General features: G+C 44.7%; 1 protein-coding gene across 7 annotated transcripts in view; it reads left to right on the top strand.

The window, feature by feature from the left end:
* LOC139050528 (achaete-scute homolog 1a-like) overlaps positions 1 to 24443 on the top strand; it is a 497333-nt gene that overhangs the window by 285273 nt on the left and 187617 nt on the right. For all 7 annotated transcript variants that reach the window (XR_011508925.1, XR_011508926.1, XR_011508927.1 and 4 more), the window contains one exon: positions 19210 to 19441. The gene's annotated coding sequence lies outside the window, so the exon portion shown is untranslated. The remainder of the gene's footprint in view (positions 1 to 19209; positions 19442 to 24443) is intronic.

Below are 24443 nucleotides of genomic sequence, written 5' to 3'. Positions count from 1 at the left end.
GATGCCACCATGGCTCTTGCGCATAGGTCTCGTGGTCTTTCGGTTTTCCGTAAAGTGAAATATGTTTACGGACGGACTTACATTATTCGGCATTTGTTATCACGACGCTTTCGTTTCGGACGGTAACGAATTATTTCGCCGCGCTGGAGAGATGATGACCTGCTCGCGAAAACGTTTTACACGTCGTGTGCAGCGGCTTAGCTCGAAAGCACGGCCTGGAGATTTTATTTTGCAGTGAATCTCGAACCAGGTGGCGTGCGCGCGACGTGCGGCGATGTTAATAGTTCGCGAAGTTTCGTGATTACGCGAGACAAAAGCGTTAGGCTTAGGAAATTTGCCCACTTTTGAGCCGAGACTTATTTTTGTCTGCACGGCAAAAAGCGAGTCCAAGTACACAGATTGCGCCCAATCTCGGCCAAAAAGAAACGCAAGAGTAATAACCTCAGAAAATGAGGCACTTACGTTGTTGCATGTATGAATGTTTGCTTGCTCTAAAAGGCCGGTGTGAGCGGTAAAAAGTTACCCCTGCGAAGCTGTACTTACCATGAGAGCTGTAGTCCAAAGTTTTTCGCGGCCTAATCCTTGCCTTAGAGAGATTTAAACAGAGAACCTGCTTAGAATGCCACTCGCGCGAGGGCTTAGTGGCATTTAAAAGAAGTGAACTTTACTCCACTCTGTTTTGCTAAAGTATTGTGTGCGTGGGCGCACGTAGGCGGGTAGGGGGGGGGGGGGGGCTTAAGATTGCGGTTGCTCCGTCTGCGGTTCGAGAGGCTGCTCACTAAATTTCTTTCTAATACTTTGTTGCAAGACGCAAGACTGTACGCGCGTACCTATTTGTTTATACTTGCACGTTTCTGATGTAAAACAATGAACACTATATTTCTCCTTCCAGGAGTATTATATTTTAATATGTTCATGCATTTGGAACATGAGCAATGTTTTTCGTATTTCCAGGATTAGCTTCCTTTTTTTGCGCTATAGGGACGATCGAACATGTGATTTGCACATGTGTGCTGAGGAACAAACCGCACTACCATCGGTGGATACACGGGTTTTTCGTTACGGGAACATGCCGTTGTGAAAACCATATAATGTGTTACAGAGCTTTGTAGAAGCTACATAAAACTTGTTATGGCGGAGTATTCTTGCCAGCAACACAAAAAATAGCCATGCCATGCGAAAACTGTAAATCAAAATGTACAATATTTTTTTCAACAAGGTCAGTATTTCAACTCGCTAGATATTGGTAAGAAAATAAAACTTGCTTTAGTTGTTAACTTCGTATTGAGAATTTTTTTATTGCACGCATTGTTTCAGTCTAAGACGGCTAGAGGAAAGCCTTGAGTTGCAGTCTCGTTTAATCTGCGGGAAAATCATGGGTTTTGTGCAGTGAGTTTTCATTGATATCCTATGGATTAATAGGTAAAGACCCTTGCCCCCACTATTATACTTTTCTTCCATTGTATGGTATCCATCTTTAATAACTTATTGTGTGAACGGGCAAATGCGCTACTTTCACAACCGTATCACTGTAGGACGCAGTTCTAAGTGTAAGAAAAAACTTTTGGAAAATGTAAGTGATATTTTGCTGGTGACGCCTTCTATAAAGTTGATAATTGTGGGGTCCTGGAACGTGAACTGAACTCTGTTTGAAGTGTTAGCAAACGCATGTATGTCAGAAGGAGGGCAAAAGGGCTCACAACATGAGTGCGCGTTCTTTCATTTACCGTAGCAACTTTCGCACGCACACATCACAACTACGCCACTTTACATTATGGGCAATCTTATATTTCAGTACAGGGCTAAAGTCTACAAAAAGCCGGTTAACTTAAAGTGTTAGCGAGCATTTTGCAAAACTCATCTGGTATGTTTTTGAGGAACGGCTTTATAAATGAGAGTTTGAATTTGTTTATTGCGTTGGGAAATTGAGCTATCTTCGAATTCATTGTCGGATTTACCTCGCCTTGTTCTCTGAAGAAAGTGCCGAACGTTACAAAAATTGATAGAATGCTGCAAAATAAACGCAATGCTAGCAGAGAAAGTGTCAATGATATGTCTTTTTTTCGTGAGCAAGTTCTTTTGGCCGATGGGCTTCGAGAATGTCGCTATAGAAAACTTTGACGGCATTTGAAGCCGCAAGGATTAAGCTGCGACAAGTTTATGGACTGGACATGATTTTTGGGGGGTTTATTTTGCCTCACTACTGACGGCGCACGCAGGCGTTAGCGGCACGTCTGCCTCCGCCTTCATACGAGCCCGTCTGCCCACCGGTGGGGAAGTCACGTGTTCGTTGGCAGCTCAATGTATTGACAAACCAAGGGGCCCAGCGTGTGGCACCTGCGACGTGTGGTGACCGCGTCACAGCACAACATTTGCTGTGTGACGCGTCCCGGCCTTATTGCATTGCGAAATGCGTGCACTTGTGAGCAATAAGGAGCTCAGCCATCACGTGGCACGACTGCACCGTTTACCAGGGAGAACTGCCCTCCGGAATGCCGAACAGGACGGCTTGCTTCTCTCCCACTGGGGAGTCAAATAATCAATTGAATGTAGGCACCTCGCTGGACGCGCCACGGGGTTTGTCTTAGTTTTTTATTCTTTATTAAATGTTTCCCCCTCTTTTTGCGCGTGCTAACCTACGGTGGGCAGCGAAAGCATTCATAGTGAATACCTAACCACGATAACTGCAAGAGCAACAAAATCATTCACTTCGTCAACACTAACCAAACATTTTTTTTCTTATACATTGATCCAGAACGTTCTGAACGATGGGCTATTGAGAACGGCGACGTTTGGCGTTACTTGTGTTTTTGGGTACAGTGCCAGATATTTTTTAAAAAACTTGCAATGCTGGGCTGTCCGTTGTCTTTCTTTCGTTTCTTTTTCTCTCGGTTTTTTATAGGTGTCGCTCTAAAATTCTCCTTATATCACTATATGCTATTTTACAGGGGGGAACATAGGCCCTCGTAGGGTGCCTATTTTGTGATGTTATTGTAACATTGATCCCGCCTCTTCATTTGTACATTTGTACCGTCGAGCGCATTCAGAATAAAAAGGGTGTTCACGACATTATTTTTTAAAAATGTATTTGTCGTGATACTTATCCGCGCATTTCACTGTCACCACTTGCAAAATAATGCCCATGTTTTCCATTCCTTATTACTTGCGTTTAACGTCTCTACTATCCATCCGCATTGACAGCCAATATACGAAAGAAAAGGAGACATGCTATGCGCTTTTTCAGGCATGTCTTCGTCAATCTCACGGAAAAACTGTCAACTCGCGTGGACATATTTTACTTCGACTGAGAATGCATCGTCTAGGAAAGAAGGCCACAGCGCAGCACCCGAGAATGGTAGATTATGAAGCCGAGAACGCCGACGTCTTCAGAGCGCTTTCTACAGGAAAGCAAAAGCAGAAGATAATTCTGTAAACTCAAAGAAAATGTTTCAGCCAGTTGTGTGTGTGGTGTCGTAAAGTTTGTCGTGTTGGCTATTTCAAAAGCGTAGCTGGCTAATACAGTTTAACATCATACTTGTACATAGCTTACCTTTAGGTGAGCAGGCTACATTTCTTTCTATAACTAAAATTTCAATTTTGTTTCAAACAAGTTCCACCAAGAAAAAAAAAATAAACACTTTGCGATATTCTTCCGCCAAATGAAATTATAGAGGAAAATTATTAAGATGTATATAACGTGACACCCATAAGATGCAGAAGCAAAGGAAGAGTCGACGTTCGAGTTCGTTCCTTGCTCGTAAGTTCCTATTAGGCTATTCTAAGAAACTGGTACATTTCTGCAAATAAGCTCCGCTTCCTTGGTGGTGGTGGTGATAAACTTTATTGAAAGGGGCAAGGGTAAAGAGGGACGTGGCTGAGGGTTAGGGCTCAAGTAAGGCCCTGGGCCTGCTTGGCCTTTTCCGCCCACTCCACCAGTTCATGTTGTCGGTCGACATCCCCGGAACTGAGCCAGGCTGTCCAGTCAGTCTCGCTGCTGACGGGGGGATGAGAGAACGGGAGCGAGGTGCATACCCACATTATGTGTGTGAGTGTTCCTGTTTCTGAACAGAGCCTACATTTGTCGCTTTCCCTGCCCCCTGTGATTTTCTTAATGTATTTTGGGTGTGGGTATGTATTTGTCTGAAGAGCGTTCGAAAGATTGTTTTTTTTTTCGACATACTAAAGTCAATCTCACGGAAAAACTGTCAACTTGCTTGGACATACTTTACGTCGGCTGAGAATGCATCCACTTCCTTAGTAAGACCTATGTGAATTGAGATTAAGAGTGCATAGAGGGCGAAATATTTCGCTCACATATGCACTTGATCAACAGGCTTGTTTTCAGTGCAAGTGATGTATCTGCCGTATCAACATAGTGAGCAGCAAAAGGCGCTATTATTTTTTTATATTCCATTGTTCTACAAACAGAGTTCGTTAATTTTTTTTAAAGATAGAATGAAGCACCATAGTTTGTAACGTCGTCTCATGTGTTCTCGGAAAACGCTGATATCCCGTGCGGCAGAATTTTTATTTCTCATTCCTCCTTGGAGCCATCGAAACAACCGCGAGAATGAACACAAACTTGTTTACACCAGGAGCTGTTTAGACAGGCTTGCAGGATAAACAAAGGATGCCCGGCGGTGACGCATGCTGCCGTGTGAGAAATGGAAAGCGGGTGGGTGGCCCTAAGCATACATATAGGTAACATGTCGTTAGCGTCCTTTGTTTGCTGGTAAAACACGATAATCACCCATTTTGCCATCCCGAACAAGATTTAATAAAATCGCCGAACACCCGATTTCCCCGAATGTAGTCCTTTCTTAAACGACAATAATAAATGGAAGTGTTACGAAACTAATCAACGCTGTTCAGCTTTTCTGTGCAGGTGGTAAAATTATATCACGTTATCATAATTAAGCTGTCATTGCATTTACACAGCGCTGCCTAGTGCGGAAATAAAAAAAAAAACAGATTTAGCCTATAGTGACACGAATCTGAAGTAATTCTAGGGAGTCGATGGGGTCTGCTTTACGGATCTATATTTCAATTTTGATGAATCAACTGTGTGGCTGATAAGAGAATAATTTCGACAATGTGCTGTATGGCAACCTGAGCGAAAAGGGAGATAAAGCAAATTCATAAATTTTTTTAGTAGTCGTCTTAGGTTCACTTAGGTGTGTGCACACTCAGAGCGCAAATTCATTTTTTTTTCCCATTTGGTCTCGACATGCCCACGACTTTTACCGATGGCCAAAGATTGAGTTTTTTTCTCATTTCCCTATTATCATCTCCAAAGCAAACCATCCTGCGCAATGCATTTTTTTTTCAGTTCGTAAATGCTTTATGCGGTTGGCCAATCGAACTCGCTAACACAATGTCTGACATTGTGATTGAACGGCATATAGGCCCATGACAACAATTCTGCAGCAATAACTTTCTTTATGGAGAGCAAGCCACCAGAGTAGTTGGGTCTCTTGCCAAACACCCGATGCTTTTTTTGCTTTCACGTCCAATACCATTTCCTCTGCATTCAATTTGTATGCTGCTTTTATAGGAACGGACGTTTCCATATACACGGCATCTTCACGCCTTCTGAACACGCGCTAGCACAAGTCTTCCGGAAAGGGCCGACACTCATTCGGAGCTGTCTGCAGGCGACGCAAAATAGACAGCGGCGCAAACATGCCGTGGGCATCTGACAGCGTGTGCCTTCGCATTTGTACATTGCTGCCCACAGCCGAGTCTTCCGCAGACGCTGACTGAACAATCTTGTTTACCGTGGAGCACAGGAGACCGTGGGCAAAGACAGCGACTTCCGTTCCGTTTGCACGGACAGACGCAGCAGCTGCCGGCGAAGTCCAAGCTCCTGCGAAAGGGACAACAAAAGTCACCAAATGCTTGCCTTTCTTCTTTTACGACGCTTCTTTAGCTCGCATTCAGGCTCCGTTGTCATGGCGGCGGTATTGTCGATGATCGTAGGGCAAACGACGCTTTATGGGATACTTGATTGATTAGCTCGTTTCTAATCAACAAAAAAGAAAGAGTAGTTTTGCTGCTATCTTTCATTTAGATAAACAGTTTAGGGCCGTGTATGAGACGTGCGCTGTGGTCGCGGGATCGAATCCCGGCCACGGCGGCCGCATTTCGATGGGGGCGAAATGCGAAAACACCCGTGTGCTTAGATTTAGGTGCACGTTAAAGAACCCCAGGTGGTCAAAATTTCCGGAGTCCTCCACTACGGCGTGCCTCATAATCAGAAAGTGGTTTTGGCACGTAAAACCCCAAATATTATTAGACGTGCGCTGTAACCGGGACGTTTTCTCTTGCACCAATGCATATCGCTACACGCATTGTCATCACGCTACACGCTATCATCCTGTGATCATTGAACAATATACTGTTTCTGCAGTAGTCGGCAACCGAGTGTTTGCGAATATCTTCATTCAAAAATATTACTCGTGCTTTCTAAAGGACGCGGTCGATTCGAAGTAATTCAAGCTCATTTTTTATAAGCGGCTGAACTCAACTAAAAAGAAACGCTCTAAATTACTGATGACCCTGCTGTAATGTGCACCTGCGATCTGGACGGTTTAACGACTGCGTTGTAGCGCAATTTCAGCGCTTTACAACTTGTACGTGGTTTGGCGCTTCACACGCAGGCTCTGAGAGCCGTGACGTTTGCGCGCGCATCTCGGAGGCCACAGCAGACAATACTATAGTGGACAAGGGTGACGTTTAGCGAACCGTGCAGACAGAGTAGTTCTTGAGAGGTTCTTGAGTTCTTGAGGTGTCTACTGGAAGTAAAGCTGCTCTCGCAGTGTGCGAGTTGAGAGCATCGGCGATCGCTGAAGTCCGCTGACATTTTTCCCTGTCACAGGGAATGAACCATGACCTTAAAGACATCACCGCCAGGACCGTGCGCAGTAAAAATAAATAGAGAAATAAATAAAAAATGAATAAAAAATGAGGGGACAGGCGATTCACTGATGTTACAGACCATTTGGCTCCGTTGGAGGGAAGATAGCAAAGCAGGGCGGGCGAAGTTTTCCACCTGCACTTTTTCTTTTACTATACGGTCCAGTGAATGAAGTTCAGCTTGGCTGCGCTAAGCGCTCCAGGAAATAGATTTGCGGAAATGGGAAGGTCCAATGTTGGGGAGCCCGTTGATGCCTTTCTTCTCGGAGACAATGTGCAGGAAAGGCTGGGAAAGTATTTTCACAATATCCAGCCAAATTTTCGGCTCCACTATCCCGTTTTTTTTTCGTGTTTGTGTTCTTGTAAAGTGATAAATGGTTTACCGTTAGTTTCCGTGCATTTGCGCAGCCTTGCTTGTAAAAGAAAACACATTACCGCTGACACTTCCGTAGGTGCAATGATTTTCGTTTAGCCCAGTATAATGTGAGGGCAAATTTTATTGATGTCATCTTCCTTCATTGTAATGCTCTTCGTTACAGTTCGCACTTGGTATGTAATGTGTTCATGTGTGATATGTTCAAGCTACTTGGAATTCAAATGATGAAGTAATCACACAGCGATTATAACTGGCCACATAGAAGACGAACACTAGCGTTTGAATCATTCTGAATTCACCTGGGCCTTCATAGAAGTATCGCGTTACTATTTCTGCGACAAATAGACTACATGAAATGTGAGATCTATCCCTTTTTTTCTGAGGCGGGCACAGATAATTCTTGTAAAATAATGAAAAGAGCTTTGTACGCGATTTTGCCAGGGAATTCTCAGTCAATGAAGCCCATCTCTCGTTTGTGGACGAAGCATAATATGTCTACGCTGTTGATCCTCAAATCTAGCATAATTTCGTGTTTACATGTACATTTATGCACGGGGCTTGCTGCTACTTGCTCTTGAAACCTTGCCAGGTGTTCCAGCAATCCTTTTAGTAATTTTTCAAGATATATGTGACAAACAAGTTGGCACATAAGATGTCATGGACCACTGCTAGTATTTTATAAAATGTGCTATCACAAGTAAAACTTTGCGCAATTGCGAGTCTCGGAGGCTCAAATGACATGCATCAAGCTTCATACAAGAGGTTTCACGAAGCAGTGCAATCACTAAGTGCAATTTATTATTGCAATAAAAAATTGTCACGCGATTTCAGGCGGCGGGTAGACCGGATCTCCGGACCTCCTCGGGGGTGGCCTAGGCCCAGGCGACGAATTTGTCGGATTTCAAAAAAAAAAAAAAAATGGTACCACGACCACCATATTCGCGTGGTTTAGTACTGCAGGCTACAGCAGGCAATCGTTTTGCAGCGGTTTTCGCAACAGGTTGTCCAGTTCCAGTGTTGTGCTTCGGAGCTAGATTTACGGTTATCTCGATGATGGTAATGTACCTGAGAATGCGAAGAATCTCTCTAACTGGCTTGGACTTGTTCGTGTTGCAGTTTTTGCTGATGTCACATCTACCTACATCCGACTGGCCCGTGTTCAATGGGTTATTTGCGTGTTTGAGCAAGAAATAAGGCAGAGTGCAATGGTTGCTCATGACCTTGTATTTCCGTACGCCTCCTGTCCGCATTGTTTTGCTCTGACATTGCAACCGCATCTGTGCACGCAAGCGTGTCCGGCTGTAGGCGACGAAAGCTTCACTTAAGAACGAAGAAAATTGGCGGATCTTGCGCATGCAAAGGAATCAGTGATAAGCAAAGGTTTCTTTCACGTTTGTTGAAGTGTTGTCACTTCAGTTCTCCTTCCTTTCTGTGCAGCTGAATGTTATTGGTTCAGTGAATGCTGTCAACGTATTTTCGTTTCGTTTTGTTTTCCTTCAATGATAACGTATGCCCGCTGAGTGGTATTGGTCAAGATTCAGATGGTGTTGGGAAATTGCAGTTATCAATAAAATCAGTAAAAGTTTTCATGAAGACATCAACCAAAAATAACGTATGGAGAATTTAAGAAAATCATCCTGAAGCAATTTAAATTTCCTCCCAGGCTCAGTAAACATTCCATTGTACATTTCCACTTAGGAGGCCCCTAGAGAAAGAATGTTCCAGAATGCCAATTGTAAGCCAAGTGATCTTAGAACATTGATACGGCGGCACAAGAAAAATTGATTCGTTGCCTGATCTTCTTCACAGATCAGGCACAGAGGGAAGGGCGCCACACCAGCCTTCTGGCCGTAAAAATTTCACACAGGTATACCCCAAATTTTTGTTCACTTATATTCTTTGTTCACACTGTGCTAATTCAGTTGCTGGCTTATTCATCAGTTCTCTGCAGCCGACTAAAATTTTTCTTGTCGACTTCTCCGCTACTCTGTAGTTCAACGCTCCCCGCTCAATGCCCGCTTGTCTGCGACTTTGTTTCCTTTACATTTTTATTTATTTATTTATTTATTACTACTGATTTCTCCACAATGTGCCTTTGTTGTCTGCTTTGGCATGCAGTAAAACAAGATGACAAGTGGCACTCCTGTCATGGTCGTGGTTCCTCTCTTAAAGCGAAGCTCTCTTTTCCTCTCTTCCTCGCTTTTTGGGGTCCTCACTGCTGCGGCCTTGCCGATTACGCAATAACTTGGGCCACTGGGCTAGTCACACTGGGCATGCGCCCGACTAGACGACAAGGGACATGGCACATTTCAAATTTTGCGTGTGCAACTGCATGCGGTTCTGAATAGACGCTATGCACGGGACACTATGTGCTGCAGGGCATTAGGCTCATGGTGCGTGAAAATTCTTCGCCAGTGTCCCCCAGAATGAATGTGCGCCCGAACAGACATCCAGAATAAGAGACAAGGAGTGAAGAAGTCGGCCGCAGAAAAATTGTATAAGTCAGCTGCAGAGAAGAAAATAAGTCTGGCGTCAAAAGCAGACGAGTCTGGAAAAGGAAGTGAAAGTAACAGAGTGGGACGAGAGCCTGCATTGCGTGACGAGCGCCGAGCAACATAGAAGCCGAGAAGAAATTACGCCTATTAAGAGGAAGGAAGGGAAAAGTGGAGAAGGAAAGGCAGGGAGGTTAACCAGTTTAGCTTAACCGGTTTGCTACCCTTCACATGTGAGAGGGATCATCATCATCATCATCATCATCATCATCATCAGCCTGGTTACGCCCACTGCGGCAAAGGCCTCTCCCATATTTCTCCAACAACCCCGGTCATGTACTAATTGTGGCCATGCCGTCCCTGCAAACTCCTTAATCTCATCGGCCCACATAACTTTCTGCCGTCCCCTGCTACGCTTCCCTTCCCATGGAATCCAGTCCGTAACCCTTAATGACCATCGGGTTACGGACTGGATGGAGAGGGATGGGGGAGATGAAAGATGGGGAAGGGGCAGAGTGAGAGAGCACAATTAAGGGAACATGGAAGAAAGCTTAACTAATAAGTGATTCCCTCATATGCGTTGTGATTCCCCGCGTACCTTTCTCTTTATCGATTTTCCTGTCGAAATCTTTTGATCGCACCTATCTTGACTAGTTACGCGTTTTATGAATAAAGGCACTTCACCAAATATGCACACGAACGATTATGGGGAGAGAATGGTTACAAAATATCCGCCGATTGTTCACACGCGTTTTGGCACCGGGTACGGGTTCCTCAGTTCGTGGAACTTATCTTTCAAATGAGCGGCCTTGTGCTGGCACACTGTCTCAAATTCAAAGCATTTGAATAACAGCAACAGTGACCACGACGAGAAAAAACGAACAATGGCATCACCTCCATCATAATTATAATTTCGTCGTCGTAAACATAATAATAGCATGGTCAACAACAACTTCAGTGGGTAGGTTGAGATCTCAGGGAAGAACTTGGGTCTTTAATCGGCTCATGATGGCAATGTCGGTGCTGATCATGATAATTATCTGAAAGAGAATAAAGAGGGCAAGCAAGCCTTTTCGTCAGAAGCCGCTCTGCGAGAAGACGGAGGATGAAACAGAAAGAACACACACATCTTCAATATGACCGAGCGACGTCATCGCCGAACGAATGAAGAACCGCACTGAGACTGCAGAGCCCTCGTGTCTGGTCTTCTTCGTGTTCCAGACAGTCATTAATTCTTTTTCTTCGGCTCCCTTGCCGACTCCCCTCCCAGTGTCATAAAAGCAGCACAAATATATCCCGTTTCTTTGGCAACCAATTACGTGGACGTCAACTTTTTTCACCCTGCAATATTCCTTTCAAGCAATTATTAGACCCCAGCTATGTATATATGACTGATTTCCACGGAATCATGCTGACTTCCCATTGTTCTCCTGTAATTTTGATAAATGGCGACCTCTCGTGGGGGCGCCGTTAATAAAAGTGATGCTGGCCCACCACTCCAGAGGCATCGCTCTCTGTCTAGATAAAAAAGATAAATATAAGGGGAGAATTGGGTGACCCTACCGCCGATATATGACGTTCTCTGAGAGGAATGTTTGTACGCCTTCGATCTTTCTCCAGTTCCGACGCCTCGTCCACCTTCCCTTAGTCACATAGGCATGGTACCCTTTTTCCGTTATGCCCTGGAGTACACTGTTCATATTATCTTTGTAATAACGCTGGAATTCAGGGTACTCATAGATGACGCCCCAGAGAAAAAAAAATTAAATTATGGGGTTTTGCGCGCCAAAACCACTTTCTGATTATGGGTCATGCCGTAGCGGATTATGAGGCACGCCGCTATGTATCCCAGTATACGGTAGTGGAGGACTCCGGAAATTTGAACCACCTGGTGTTCTTTAACGTGCACCTAAATCTAAACACACATCTGTTTTGGCATTCCGCCCCATCGAAATGCGGCAGCCGTGTCCGGGATCGATCCCGCGATCTCGTGCTTAGCAGTCCATCACCATAGCCACTGAGCAACCACGGCGGGTCCTTGACCCAGAGAAAATCTAACATCGGTGCTTTTTTGGTCAGGATGCGTTCATCAGTGAAGTTCCTGAGTGGCTTAAATGTATTTCTCCATCTACCCAACGAAATGATTGGCTCTGAAGGACATGTCAGGGCCACTGTAGATGAAGAAATAAGGACAATGACACAGATTGGTGGGTCTTGAGCATAACTTCCGTCTTTATCATGAATGACTAATGTGAGGGTGTTCGAGGTGACACAACCGAAACGAACAAAGTTTATGACAACGAAAAAAAAATCCTCGTGCTGTTATGCATACGGTAACCGCTGTCATAGCCGACTGAGGGGCTACGTTTTCTTAATCAGGGCAGATATCATCTAACTTGGCTGCTAATCTGGGTCTGTATAATGTTACATTTTATTACTTTGTTATCACCCCCTGCTGCTCACGGTCGGAAGATCTTGGTGCTAACAAAAGTGCAGCGTCACTCGAAATACTGAGGTAGCGTGTAAAGAAAAATAGAGTTTTGTGGCCCTGGACAAGTATTACAAACATTACAGTTGCGTTGAAAGGAACCTTGGGCTGGTATCATGTAGCGATTCTTTTGCTGTGATGATTGGTCTCTCTTGTCATGCACCGTTCGTGGCGAGTTGAATCAAAGGATAACGCAGGCTTATAATATATAGCGCTGCTCCGACCACTGATGAAGGCGAAACGGAGTGGCATTATAATACATTTGTCACACATTTATCAGTTGTTACGCTTTCATCAGTGGCAACATGAAAGCTGCAACGACGACCTCTTTGTTAGGCCGACGCCTATACTTTCGGTGGATGTTTCAAATCTAGCTATCCTAGAGACGCTGTTGCGGAAGAATTTTTCTGCGAATGTCGGAAGTGAACGTTAGCTCTTCGTACGAACTTTTCACGTAACGGAAGAGAAAGCTTTCATGCACCGGCAGTACAGCACAAAGTTACAAATGAAAGCGTGGTGTTACTCTCAGGTGATGAAATTTTCTTTAAGCGAGTCTCCCTTTGCCTCTTGAGCGTTTCCATTGCTGGTGATGCTGCTGTCTTGCATGCCACGTCTGTAGTTGGTTAGAATGTTTATGAGCTACATGGAAGGAGCGCGGGTTGAGGGGAAGGGCTATGCCCGAAATCATGCCTCGGTTGGGGGCTATGAGAACTTTGCAACGCAAGCCCTCGGGGTCTCGCCACAATAGCCTCCGGAGCTCCATGGCCATGGTCATGATGCCCTTTGGAACTCCATGGAGAGAGAGAGAGAGAGAGAAATAGCAAAGAGAGGAATGGCAGGGAGGTCAACCAGACGAGCGTCCGGATTGCTACCCTGGATCTCGCCAGTGCCCTCTGGACGGCTGCGATTACTCGTGAGCACGCAGCAAAAATATAACCGAAGTCCCATCACTTACCTGAAGGTAAGCGATGCAGCTTGAAAGAAGTTGGCTTACCTAAAGGTAAGCTGCCTGCTTTCTACCATTCTGGCTTTGTCCTTTAGACTACTGAGCGTGAGCAAAATTTTGTACTCCCGCTGATTAGTTCAAAGAAAATATAGCTGGAATAGTAAAAGAAGACAGAGAATGTGTAGAGCCGAAGCAATCACGAAACGAGTGAGTAAGCCTTGCCACTCGGCTCTCGTGTCAGCTGACATGTATGGGAAGAGCGCGGGAGCGAGAAAAGGCGCCATCAGAAAGCGTGTCTTGTTTGCTGTCTCTTCAACTAAAGTAAACGCTACTACTAGACATGGCGATGTTTGCGAAGAAACTGGTACGGTATGGGACCTGTTTCTATTTCTGAAAAAAAAAATGGCTGTGGCTTAGCTAAGGTTAAGCCCAGGATGCGAAGCATACTAGCCTTTATTTTAATTGTTGAACCACTGTTTAGCCTGGTGAACTGCTGTTGCTTGGTTATATTTGGTTCGGCTAGACGAAGAAACAACTCATGCGTTACTCTGCTTCGCCTTCAAGAGTGGAAGGCGACAGCGTTCCCGTCGACCCGCCAAGGGGTGTAAGACAATGGGCTACGGCGCAGCGACTACGCGCCCCGCATTGGACGCGGTGAGCGTCGAGCAAAGCAGCGTTCGGCGCGGCAACGAAATGTGCGCCTGAGCAAGCCACGCACGCCTGAGCCTTAGAAACAGCTCGTTTTTAAGGCAACACCGCATTCACTAGGGGAGCTTTTGTACCGCTTTGAAGCATCGTACTCGTGGCTCAGTGGTAGCGTCTCCGTCTCACACTCCGGAGACCCTGGTTCGATTCCCACCCAGCCCATCTTGCAAGAGTTGAGCCAAAGCCACCTAGAAACAAGCGCAGCTGCTTATATACCGCCGCGACTAAGCGAGCGACGGCGCGAGTTGGAGCCCCGTTTCTCCTCTGTCGTGACGTCACGGTGTCACGTTGTATGGCATGGGGTCAAAGGTCATTGAAGGTGACACTGCCGCGCCTGAGGAGCTGGGTTTAGCTCTCGTAATATGCTTCGCATAAAATCAACATCCTGAAAGTTTAATAATAATATATGGGGTTTTACGTGCCAAAACCACTTTCTGATTATGAGGCACGCCGTAGTGGGGGACTCCGGAAATTTTGACCACCTGGGGTTCTTTAACGTGCACCTAAATCTAAGTACACGGGTGTTTTCGCATTTCGCCCCCATCGAAATGCGGCCGCCGTGGCCGGGATTCGATCCCGCGACCTCGTGCTCAGCAGCCTAACACCATAGCCACTGAGCAACCGCGGCAGGTTCCTGAAAGTTTGTCTGCGTGAACTAGCACACGTAGTACAGGCGCAAAGCCGCACTAAAGCACCGCAGTGTCAACATGATATTACGCAAGCGCCGTCCAGTAAATCACTTCAGCCGCACTGCGATACGCCAAGTGTGGCCATGACAGGGCTAACCTTCCCGCAGGCTACGAATAACGGCGCACAACGACACCTTCGGCAAACACGTCTCACTGTGTGTCCTGTTTACCACGGGGAGAAACACAAGCGGTGCACTCATCGTAAGGCTTACCATCACCTCACGACTCTCGTGTGCTGCCAACATCACCTCCAATTATCGCCAATCAACGCGAACACAGAAAACTTCGCTTACATCGATTCCCACGTTGCGTGAGATCTGCATGATGCACTCTGCTTTTCCTTTTCAGTCTGACAGCTTCCACATTTTCGGGAAATTGGTTTGCCGTGTACTTTCCACGGTATTCAACAAACTTACGTTTTATACTTTTTCTTCCTGTGGTAGCAAGAGCTGGCTACTGACGGAGACTACAGAATCTACAGGACTGAATAATTTTATATGCAATAGGAATGTTACTTATATGAGGGGCCCAAACTAGGACAGAGAACAAAAGCGAGTGACACGACAAAAAAAATGCCAATTCGTTAAAGCGGGAAAACGTTCAAAGCAATTAAGTTGCGAACATGCTTGTGTTCTTTTTTACACAGCTGAGATGCCGCCAATTTTACATACATACATACATACATACATACATACATACATACATGCATACATACATACATACATGCATGCATGCATGCACACACATACATACATACATACATACATACATACATACATACATACATACATACATACATACATACATACATACATACATACATACATACATACATACATACATACATACATACATACATACATACATACATACATACATACCTGCATGCATACATACATACATTGTATGTATGCATGCTCTACATTGCACGAGTTTATTAAGAACGTGCCTCACAAATTCTGGCAGTATATGAATGCAAAGCGGACTAATCCAACTTCACCAGATGCTCTTGATCAGGCTAGAGCTCATGATTTTAACGACTATTTTTGTTCTGTGTTCACAACTGATAATGGTACTGCGAAAATAAATCCTTCCTTTTACAATTGGGATAATCGATTGCTAGGCACGCCTACTTTATCGGAGGCAGGTATTCTTTCACTCCTATTAGGCATCAATGAAAAGAAAAGTAGCGGTCCAGACGCAATTCCCAACAGCTTTTTGAAACGGTACGCGGAGCCAGTCAGCAGATATCTTTATCTCATATATTCCAAATCTTTGAAAGACTGTTGCCTTCCGGGTGAATGGAAAATCGCAAAAATTACTCCCGTACTTAAATCGGGTAATGCAGCGTCTCCTTCTAATTACCGGCCTATTTCTATCACTTGCACTTGCAGTAAAATTCTAGAGCACATTGTATTAAAATATCTCATAAGTTTTATTGAGTCGAACAATATCCTCCACATGAATCAGCATGGCTTTAGATCTGGATTATCCACTGTTACCCAGCTTGTCGAAACGCTGCATGACCTGGCCCTCGGCATTAACAAGCGCATTCAAACTGACGTCATTTTTCTCGACTTCTCGAAGGCGTTTGACCGCGTTTCGCACACTAAACTACTCCTTAAACTCAATTATATATTAGGTGATGGCCCAATTTACCAATGGATTACTAAGTACTTAACTGTCCGCTACCAATTTGTACAGTTCGGCTCTCACTCCTCCGACCTTGCTCCAGTGTTATCAGGCGTTCCCCAGGGATCTGTATTAGCTCCAGTTTTGTTTTTATTATTCATAAATGACATAACTAACTATGCTAACGTGAAACTTAGGCTCTTTGCTGATGACTGCATGCTCTATAACGAAGTACGACACCGCGATGACCAGGTGAAATTAAATATTGCCTTGAACAAAATAGCTCAATGGTGCGTAGACTGGCAAATGACAATAAACACTGATAAAACCGTATTCATGTCCATTACAAATAAAGCGTCTAAGCTGGATTTTCCATATCACTTTAACGATGTGCCACTTCGAAGTGTAAACCAGTATAAATATCTAGGTCTCATAATATCGTCTAATCTCAGCTGGGCAGAGCACGTGCGTCAAGTGTCAAATAAAGCATTAAATAAACTGTTCTTCATTAAACGGGCCTTGTCATATTCTACACACGAAACAAAGCTTCTTGCATACGTCACTTTTGTCCGCCCAGTCTTGGAATACGCCAGTATTGTCTGGTTCCCTCACACTGCGAATGATATCGCCATTTTGGAAAGGGTGCAGCGGAAAGCGGTGCGTTTTATCTTTAACAGATACGGACGCCTTGATTCACCTACTACTCTGTTACAGCGTGCTGGTCTAGCTACCCTTGAAAGTCGCGCAAAGCTTTTTCGGCTCAAATTTGTATACCAACTATTGCATAGATCATTCCGTATAAACCCCGACTCTTACTTTAAATTTCGTGATACCAGACCGACCAGAAGACGGCACGCATGGGAACTTGTAGAATATCCGTTTATTAATAATACGTTTCGTTATTCTTTCTTCCCACGCTCAATTCGTGAATGGAATGCACTGGCTGTAGTCACAAAACAGCAGCCAACACTAGCAAAGTTTATGGACTTAATTGAGCATGCTGCATGAGCCTAAAAGTTGTTAATATAAGTAATCAAATTGCTTTCGTCATGCAATCCATCCTGATTCAGTTTGTACTAGGATAGCACTTGCCTACCCTGTTTGTTCTGTGCTTTCTGTATTTGAATGATGCCTTCTACCCTGCATTTTTTTTTTCCTGCTGGTTGATGTACATGGGTTTCGTTGTGTGTATTATTATGTATGAATGTACTACCGCTATTCTTGAATAGTCTCCAATCATTATGTACTCACGTATTGAATGTTTTAGTAGTGTTAATTGATGTCACTTGTTGCTCACCCCTGTAAAAATCCCCATGGGGGATTGACAGTATTCTGTGAATAAATAAAAAAAATACATACATACATACAAGGCGAGCACATACACCGAGTGCTCGCCTTGGAGGCATTTTGCTGGCTCGTTTTTACGTGCTCCTTCTGCATACGTGACCAGCAGGCTGTCGAGACACCATCTCCAAGCGCTCTCTTCAGGCTGTGGATAATTGTAATGTTTACACTATCACAGCCCCAGCACACCACCTCCAAATACAAGCACCTACATTTTTGTCGCATAGGACAGCAGGCACAGCACGTTCCACTTGTTCTGCGAGTCTTTTGGCTTCCAAACTCGACCTCACCCGCACGTTCCGCCAAGCAATCCCGCTTCTTCGATCTTTTTTCTCCCTTAGCCCCGAGGTCAGGAGCATCCGGGCCACCTGCCCTCGGTTAGCCTGAGCTTCCTTTTGCTTTGTTCACGTAATGTCCACAAGTCACGAAGCACGAGGAGGAGGAGTGAACTTTATTTATAGAAATGAGCTGACGGTGGAATGGTCCGAGGTGGGCTGCATTCCTAGCCCAGGAATGCTGTGGGCCTAAAAGTAAATAAAGAAAAAGAATTCGAAAATAATCAACTTCCACAGGATGGATAGGTGGGCTAGCTGGTAATGAATAATTAGAAAAACTTAGAGCGCTATAAACTCGCAGGACGTATAAAAAGAACAAAACGAGTGCGTGTGGTGTGTGTTTTTTTTTCTACGTTTTGTGTGTTTATTACGCTGTCAGCTTTTCTATTAGTAAACTTCAGGCCCGTTCCTCGCAACGCACACTCGAACACTTTATGAACTCGCCGAGTGCAACAAAGGGTAAAATTATTGGATGTTGCTAGTTTCGCTGTACGCCGTCTGTTTACCAGTATGGACAGTGCACTCATGTCATGAAGCTTTATGTTAATAGGCAGCTAGGCATAACACAGTTGTTTCAAAATACCATAAGGAGTTGCATTCTGCGTATTCTCGACTTATTTTTATCACTTGGGCGTAATCCTCGTACGCAAACGCGTAATTTTAGGTGCGACAGTTATATTTCAATGTTCGCACTGGTGCGCGTAGCCTCTTGTTTGAAGTCTCAGTTGTATGTCATAGGTGCCTCTGATACTCCTATAATGGGGAAAAATTTACTTGTTATACATAAACTTAGAGTGTGTACTGGTTCGTGTCATACGTCCGAAAACGAAAAAAAGATAGGCAGATGTGTGCATCGAATTTGACAAAAGAAAGCGGCCGCCATTAGGGAAGTGTGAGCAAGATGGCACCTTAATGCCGTGCCACAACAAACTTAGAGGGTTTACTACGGTTACGCGGAATCTGACTACTGCTGGCACAGATTTGAAAGCGGGAACCTGAAGTGGCGATTGCTTAAGGTGGCATCTTTTGTAGCATACTCGGTCGATTTGCTTGGCACTTTTCCTATAGCATACTACTTCGGCGTATATGAGCAAGAATGCGTAAGTCAGCCGCGCCGTGTGTGAAGGGTCGCCTGAGTTTCCTATCACAAGTCATTTCAGTCCTGGTTTTATGCGATGAGCTGTGCGGTTTCTCTTGCTTTGTGGCTTGATAGCTCTAATCGTGTAGAAACATTAATACCGTAATTTATCATTTGCAAAACAAGGTTATTCTTCTTTATCTTTCCAGGTTTCAGCGCGAAGAAACACACTTCCAAGGGACCCTATATGCCTGCACCCATAGTGCCCTGAAACTTCGGCTTTCGCCATCGCACAGCCGTGTCTACTCAGCTGTGGTGTGCTTGTGGTGGTGAATAAGCGCCCTCTGCAATGAGCAGAGTGAAGTGAGTGCCGTAGGAAGTGTGCTGCGCCGAAGCTGTTTAAGACCTCAACTGCAGATTGAAAAAGAAGTCGACTCTGCGGTAAGTGGTGTTACACTTTGTTCACTTCTTCGCGTCGCCGACATCGTGCACCTTTAATTTGCTGCGATGGACAGCCAACGCGCAGCTGCACTGCATGTCATTAAACTTGATATGCGACGCAGGTATGACTGCGTACTGAATACGTGCTTGTTTGCGAATGCGATAACGTAAGACATCATTCCGGTTTAGCAGATATAGTCATGCTCTTTTTTTTCGTTATGTGTTTTGTTATACGTATAGTTACCACCCGCTTGGGAAAGCTATTTGGAAATGAAGATAGCGTGGCAATGTCCAGAAAGCTCCGGCCGCAGGCAAGTTAACTTAGAGTTGAGCTCGTTCGACCTCACAATCAAAGGGCTCGTTTTCGTGATGGTGAATTATTGACTGCGGTGAGCCCAAAGCTTTCTCGTATAAGCTTTCAGGAGCACGACGACAAATGAAGTGACAGTAACGACAAAACTGAAGGCGGCCGCTATAGGTGTTACTTGATATCTTACAGCCATGTCTCCATGTTCTTACGCACAGCTGCAAATGTTCCTCCATACAGACTGCTGGGAAGTGTACGAGCACTTCACAGAATACGCAATAAGACTGTAAACCAACTTTAACATTTTATTGTCAATGTTCCCAGCCTATTTGCTATTTGCCTGTAACGCAATGTCAGTGATTTGCGAAACGAAAAAAGATAGGTTCGTCTTAAAACCAGCATTTGGCTTTACTTTTGTCATTGTATTTAGGATTCCATTGCACGTGAAGGCTTTTTAAACTATATTTCTCTATAGGTGCCGTTTTGGCTTCGTTCATAACTTGAAATCACAATCTCTTGGACGGCGCCGAAGCCCACAACGTCGTTTCTCTCTCTGGGCACTCACGTTTTAAGACACGAAAACGCGCTGCGTCAGCGGAGTGCGCTCAACTTTCCTTCGTTTGTTTCTTGACACACATTTGCAACTCCCATTTTAAAAGGCTCGCAAGAACGCAGCCTGTAGGCCTAAAGCTGTCCCAGAGAACTGTCGGCTCATTTCGTAACAACCTCACTGCGGTCAGCGGCTAAGCGTACTTCCGTAATGGTTGGTCGCATTCGTAATGTATGCAAACGCACGTTGAATCCTTATTATATGGGGGACTCGTGTGTGCTCCATCTCGTCACTGGCAGCGGTGTATCGGGCTCCCTGCTCTGGTAATGAGTTCTTGGCGTGATACCTAGTGGTTTACGCCGATGGTTGAAATGCTGTGGGGCAGGGCTGTTTGCGTAGCGATGAAACGTTACCCGTGAATCACAACCAATAGGACAATCCCTACCTTATAGGGGTAATCATTATGGCTCTGCAGTTCCTTTCGTTCCGAAACGTAGCAAATGGAACCTTAGTGTATTTGACAATACGAATAAAAGTGGAGGAATGTTCTTTCTTTACAATATTTTGTGAATTTTTCCTTCTGGTCTGCGTGTTTCATATATAAAAAGCGCGTGCTATGTGCTTGGGTTTTAGGAGAACTTTACGCCCATGTGGCAAATCAACGCGTACGGTGTACCATTATCCCGGCTAAAATGATCCGCTTCGAGGGCCCACATCGTTTACTATCAAAACAGAATAAACAAAATGAACACAGGTTAACATTGAAGGAGCATTAGTAAACGGAGCTATTTAAGCTTACACATAATAAAACAATTTCTTGAGTTCGCTGTTTCATCTTGCAAATAAAAACAAATTTCTGAGAACAATACTAGTGGACACAGTTGAGGAATGTAGGAGCGCCCTCGTAATGAGTGGCTGTTTTATGCAGTAATGAAATCATTGGAAGATGAAGGTAGTTGCGCCCAAGCGGCAAAGTGCAAGAAATTTCAGAATTCACGTTTTCGTTTCCAGAACTCGCCACCTACTTGTGAATGATGTCGGTTCACTTCAGTGTCTTCATTTATGGCTTCTGTGGTGTGTAGCTTGTAAGGGTATTTGACTGACATGAGCGTGAGGCAAACCGAATGCCGCAAATATCTGTGCCGATAAATCTACAAGCTAATTGCGAATGCGGTTGTCAAAAACAATGACGATGGCGAGGGCCTGGAAAGTTTTGAGGAAAATGTACTGATTCAGACGCCTCTAGCACATTCGGATGCGTTATCTGCAAGCTACATGGAGTCTAGGTTATTTTAGGGTCACTACAAGATAACAGGAAAATAACCTTTAAATCGAATCGAATACCGCAAAAAACTGCGAGATGTCAACAATTTAGGAGCATTCCGCTGATTTGGTAAATCACGAAAGATGGCAGAAACAAGACCGTAACCTACACGAGAACAAGCAAAAAATGAACTTTGGAGTTTTTTTGTATGCCTAGACTTTTATTTCGTCGCGCAACCCCTTCTGCGAAATGCGTTTAAGGTGATTTATACTCAAACACAAAGGAAATCGAATCAGTCATCTCATCGGTTATATTTAGTTGTCGATTCGGCAGTTTTTACATCCTTATTGAAGTTTTAAGCTGTTGTATTTGCTACAGCCGCGACGTTTGAGTGATTCGACATTCGCCAAAGAGCGTCACGAGCTCTTTCAAGTCAATGAATCCATTGCTTTTTTTTTTTCACGCTATGTCCGTGCTCAATGACTGTTAAGCTTTCCTGCCACCGAAGCAAATTTTATACCACTTGTTTTTTTTTATTTGAATCAATTTTCTTTAAGAATGACACGGATCGTCTGGCACGATTCGGTGTCTTCAGGTGATTTACCTAAAGAGGTGGACGTCATTTGTGTCACAAATCAGAAGGTTGGCATATAATATACTTGCTAATCAGGTATGTTTATTCACTTTAGGGTTAATACCATCCCCAATTTGGAGATATCAGTCCTCAATATTTGAAAGAGAAGATGATAATGTTACAGTTAAGATCGTCCCATGCTGGATGACGCACACTTTTGGCAAACTGTGAGCGAGAGCGCCTGTGTATTTTATAACACAATTTATCGCTAGATATGTGGTAAGTTGTGGTAGAGAGAAGTGGCTAGCACTAGGCTAGCACTATCTTCTGCAACCCATGCGGGAGCACTGCTCAGCGCCAGCAGGGTGGGCAGTTGTGGTAATTTAAAGTGAAAGCCTTAAGTGGCTTATACCCCCGACGGCCCCGAAAAAAAAAGATGTATCGTCCGGTCTAATGGTACAAACACTATCATCATTAGCAATGGCTTGTACCCCGTCTTTAAGCAAGCAAAAAATACAATGGTTCATCCCTTTCGTAATGCAGGTGCTACAAAAACTTAACAATGTAAAGCGTACCGTACAGACATTCATTGTAATCACGCTTACAACGTACAGAGACGCGTTGTCTAGTCGATTTGTACAAGAAAAAAAAAGCACGCGACCTTCTGAATGGCTCACACCCCATAAGCAATATCTCATACCCCCGTAAGCGAACAAAAATGCAATGGCTCGCACCCCCGTAATACTGAGGCTACAAGCGCTCAGCAAAGTGAAGCTAACGGCGCATACATTCACCAAAATCCCCCATACATCACACACAACAGCACACGGTTCAATGCCCTGCTGATAACGTGCAACGTAAAGTCGAAGAGAAACGTCGTCGGTGCAAGTATGACTCCGCTTAATGCGTAGCTGTAGTTTAGCGCCCAAAAAGGAGCCCAGGAAGCCGAAATGCGAAAGCAGCAACGCGACGATGCGAGTCGGCGCAATACCAAGTGTGCAGCAGGCTTTCGCCTTCACGTGTTGCAGGATCCTAACATGCTGCCGGACTTTTTATGCGAAGCCTACTAGCCGCACAACCACGCTCTTCCTTGCTGCGCCGTGCGCGGCCGCGTAGCTACCATATGACGTCATAACAGCTGCAAAAGCGGAAGCTCAACTCGTGCGCTCGCTTGCGGCCGCGTAGCTACATAGCCGGGTCTCAGCTCGAGCGCTCGCCTGCATGAGTTGTTTCTTCGTCTAGCCGAACCAAATATAGCCAAGCAACAAGGCTAAATCAAGCCAAGTTCCAAGTATAGCCAAGTTCACCAGCCTAAACAGTGGTTCAACAACTAAAATAAAGGCTAGTATGCTTCGCATCCTGGGCTTAACCTTAGCTAAACCACAGCCATTTTTATGATTTGTGATCAGGAAACTTGACTTCACTATATTTCTCAGCTTCAATTTCGCCGTTGGAACATGTTCTGTAAGGCGACTAATTAAACTGTGAATGAGTGAATCTTTTTATTTAGCGATCCAATAATTCTAATATATAGCGCACGTAGGGGCCGCCTCTTCCAAAAATGCACCTGCAAGTGCTAGAAAACGCTTTCTAACAGAGACGATTATCTGTAAAATCTGTTCGAACTATAACAGACAGAAAAAAAAGGGGAATAGGGTTGTATATGATCCCGCATGCCCACCTAAGATGCATGCCAAACAACCGGTGAGAAGTCGCTAAATCGTTAAGCATCGTTTATTGTTTGTTTCATTTTCTCAGAATGAACGTTTATCCTTTCGCGATTATTCATCGCGTCCCAGTTTGCGCACATTTCTGGTCGACTTCGTTTGTCTTTGAGTCCGAGTTTCTCGGCCTCGTAGAAAAATCGACTCGTTAGCGCACCAGCTGCCACCAGATGAGGGGTGCGGAAAGCTGGGCAACGGGATAAGGTTGGATCGTTTGATCGCCGAACACTTGACAGGTATCTTTATCACAGGAGTCGTTAACGGCGGCGTCGATGCTACGTCACTCAGTTGCCATGCCGGCCACTAAGTATCGCTTCATGAACTTGGCAACAGCTTGGTGGTGGCTAGGGTGCCAGGCTGTCAGGAGCACCTGTGCTCCGAGGCCCGAGTTTCGTTAGAGGTGCCCCTGTATAGAAGCAGTGCTTCGTCCTATGCATACATGCAAGCGTCTTGACGTGACTTCCGATGGAGTTCATTAGGTTTCGCTGCATTTCCAATCATCTTAATGGGAGTGTAAACCACTTCACCTACCGTTTACAGAATGTTGTTTGGTTGCGCGGCCTCTTGAAGAACTCCTTTCTCC

The sequence above is a fragment of the Dermacentor albipictus genome, chromosome 10 (assembly GCF_038994185.2).
Source record: "Dermacentor albipictus isolate Rhodes 1998 colony chromosome 10, USDA_Dalb.pri_finalv2, whole genome shotgun sequence".
In the NCBI taxonomy this organism is placed as follows: Eukaryota; Metazoa; Arthropoda; class Arachnida; order Ixodida; family Ixodidae; genus Dermacentor; species Dermacentor albipictus.
The sequence above is the reverse complement of the archived record's forward strand: the minus strand, read 5'-3'. Positions and strand labels throughout refer to the sequence as shown.